The sequence below is a fragment of the Camelus ferus genome, chromosome 10, assembly GCF_009834535.1.
Source record: "Camelus ferus isolate YT-003-E chromosome 10, BCGSAC_Cfer_1.0, whole genome shotgun sequence".
NCBI lineage: Eukaryota > Metazoa > Chordata > Mammalia > Artiodactyla > Camelidae > Camelus > Camelus ferus.
In genome coordinates this window covers 65,813,467-65,817,417 of record NC_045705.1, presented here as the reverse complement: position 1 = coordinate 65,817,417, position 3,951 = coordinate 65,813,467, and positions in this window count along the sequence as shown.

The following is a 3,951-nucleotide window of genomic DNA, read 5'->3' as shown; positions in this document are numbered from 1 at the left end:
CTGTAAAGTGAGTGGAATAATAGAATCTATTTCATAGTTGTGGTTGGCTGAATATCATCTGCTCAAAGATACCCACATCCTTATCCCTAGAACCTGTGAATATATTCCCTTACACAGTTAAAGGAACTTTACTCTTGTGATAAGTTAAGAATTTTGAGATGGGGAGATTATCCTGGATTATCCGGGAGGGGCTGATATAGTTACAAAGGTCTTTATAAGAGGGAGGCAGGAGGATCACAGTAAACTGCAGGAGATGTGACAATGGGAGCAAAAGGTAGAGTAATGTGAAGAAGAGGTCATGAGCCAAGGAATGCAGGAGGCTTCTAGAAGCTGAAAAAGATGAGGAAACAGATTCTCCCCTGGAGCCTTCAGAAGGACACAGCCCTGCTGACACCTTCATTTTAGACTTTTGACATCCAGAACTGTAAGATAATACGTGTGTGTGGTTTTAAGCCACTAAGCTTGTGGTAATTTGTTACAGCAGCCAAAGGAAGCTAATATGATAGGCATGTTGTGAGGACTGGTGAGTTGATATATGTAACTGCTTCAGTGCATATCACACAGCAGGTGCTCAATAAATGACAGCTCTCCTCAAAACAAAAACAAAAACAAAAACAAGCAACCTAATCAAAAAATGGGCAGAAGACCTAAATAGACATCTCTCCAAAGAAGACAGACAGATGTCCAACAAGAACATGAAAAGATGCTCAACATCACTAATTGTTAGAGAAATGTAAATCAAAACTGCAGTCAGGTATCACCTCACACCAGTCAGAATGGTCATCACTAAAAAGTCTACAAACAATAAATGCTGGAGAGGGTGTGGAGAAAAAGGAACCCTCCTACACTGTTGGTGGGAATGTAAATTGGTGCAGCCACTATGGAGGACAGTATGGAGGTTCCTTAAAAAACTAAAAATAGACTTACCGTATGATCCAGCAATCCCACTCCTGGGCATATACCCAGAGAAAAATAATAGTTCAGAAAGACACATGCACCCCAATGTTCATAGCACCACTATTTACAATAGCCAAGACATGGAAACAACCCAAATGTCCTTCAACTGATGACTGGATAAAGAAGATGTGGTCTATATGCACAATGGAATACTACTCAGCCATAAAAAAGAATAAAATCATGCCATTTGCAGCAACATGGATGGAACGGGAGATTGTCATTCTAAGTGAAGTAAGCCAGAAAGAGGAAGAAAAATGCCATATGATATCACTCATATGTGGAAACTTAAAAAAAAAAAGACACAAATGAACTTATCTATAAAACAGAAACAGACTCACAGACGTAGAGAACCAACTTATGGTTACCGGGGGGGAAAGGTGATGGGAAGGGATAAATTGGGAATTCAAAATCTGCACCTCTTGGAGGGTGATGAAAATGCTAGCTATCTTGATTGTGGCAGTTGTTTCATTGGTGTATACATCTGTCAAAATTCATCAAATTGTACATTTGAAATGTGTGTAGTCTTACAGGAACCATACCACAATAAAGATGTTTAAAAAATAAAGACAGTTCTGTATCATAGGAGAGCTAAGCACCCTCCCTGCAGGAGCTCATCTTCATAGCAATATGGGAGATCTGTGTCAGTCCGAGAGAAACCAGAGTGACTTCAACAGAGAGAGTCTAATATAAAGAATTATTAACTATAACAGAGGGTTGGAGTAACAAACAATTGATTAGTAAGAAGTAAAGGAACTCTAAAGCATACTGGAATAGCAACTGTAAGGAGCAGCCCCCAGCCCTAGGGCTGAGCTGGAGCAGGCCTGCTGCCACAGGTCTGAGATGCAGACCTGACTGGAGAGGGCGCGGCTGGGGCTTATTAGATAGCAGAGAAGTTGCTGAAGTGTAGCAAGCCCCACAGAACTTGCTGGAAAGCCACCCCCTAGAGTGCTGGGGAAAGCCATTCATGGGGAAGCGTCTCGCTAAGGCGTTCCTCTCCCCCCACGGTGGAGGTGAGGGCTGCTGCCCACCTGCACTGCAGGAACCTGAGGCTGGAAGCACTGCCTCCAGGGTGCTGAGCTGGAGAAGCCGATCCCTGATGCGGAAGCCAGCGAAAAGGAGCGCATCCACACCCGGAAGCAAAACCTCATCCTCAAGAAATGTCTGTCAGCGCCCTCTACTGGCAAGGCCTGACATTGTGTCATCTGGCAAAGGAAAGACATTTAAAGCGCCTAGATCCGTATTCACAGAGGAGGCAAACGTGATGAATTTGGAGCTGAGGGTCAATAAATTAATAACTGGCCTGGAAACAATAGTTTCACTTTTACAAGTGAGGACTCAGAAAGTGGAGGCAGCACAACTAGTGCTAGGATTTTCTTTGCTCTAAAAAGCGTTTAGAAACAAGTTGCAAAATTATCCATCTTACATCATTGTGGTAATAACTCCACTAACTATAAATATCCACAGAAATACTCTCCAGCATGAAGGAATAGGTACGGAATGCCAGTGGTTTCCTCCAGGACAGGGGGATTACAGGGAGTCCTCCTTGTCATATTAGTAGGTTGAACAGTATGAAATTTCTGTGTTTATAGGTGAAAAATAATGAAATATTGGCAAATTCATACAGTTCAACATAATATTTATTTCTGTGACATAATGTCTGAAGTTTTCATTCACAATAAGTGTGAATTCCTTTTGTAAGCAGGAAACTCTATATATAGGTGTATGTATAAACTTACACATGTGCATATAACTTCATTATATTTTTATTACAATAATACATATAATATAAATGTATTATGTATATTATGTATTTTTTCATTATAAGAACATACGTATATATATATATATAATACAAATACATTATGTATGTATGGATGGATGTTTTGGAAATTTCCTCCCTCCAACTGTCTTTTGCCAGTGGTGGTATCTTTCCCTCCAATAAAATAGAAACTTTAAGTTTAGCAAACAGGGATCCAAAGACTTTGGGGGAAAGTATTTCTTGTTCAACGCACTGAAGGGTCCCAGGAGCTACTTGCTTATGGTCCATGTTTTGTCTCTTGATGATTTACCACAGGATAAAACCTGTCAGTTGTGTTCTTTCTACTTATTTTATGAGATTTAAATCATAAAACAGAAAAGCTAATACTAAACAATGGTGGGTATCACAACCTTGTAAACTGACTGTACTTCAATAAAAATATATTTAAAAAAAAATGGTGGATCTTATGTGGCAGTTATACAAATTCAATATTAGAAAGTATTTGAATTGTGTTTTGTCCTAATCTAAACATTGATAGTCAAAGAAAACATTTAAATGTCTGCAAATGTTTGCCTTCATTACTATTATCTTTCAAAAAAATGGTTCTGTGGATTTTGTATTGTTTTTATGCCCATTTGTTTAGCAAATATAATGCCTAAAAAAGAAGCTATTGATGGTTCTGGCCTGTTGTGGCAGGCAAAATAATGACCTCCTAAAAATGTTCATATCCTAATTCCCAAAACCTGTGAGTATATTACTTAATCAAGGGGGAATTAAAGTTGTAGATGGAATTAAGTTTCCTAATCAGCTGACCTTAAATTGGATTATCCTAAATTTTCCTGGTGGGCCCAAATAAGATCAGAAGAGTCCTTGAAATTAAAGAGACACAATACATACCAAAAGAGAAAGGGCCAGGGAGGGATAAATTAGGAATCTGAGATTAACTGATACACAGTACTATACATAAAATAGGTAAACAACAAGGACCTACTTATAGCACAAGGAAATATATTCAATACCATGTAATAACCTATATTTGAAAAGAATATATATACACACATAACTGAATCACTTTGCTGTACACAAGTATTGAAAATCAACTGTACTTCAATAAATAAATAATTTTAGAATAAAAAATAATAAAGAGACACAATACAACAGAATATACATTTTTCTTAAATATACATGGAATAGTGTTCAGGGTAAACCATACACTAGGCCAAAAAATAAGCCTC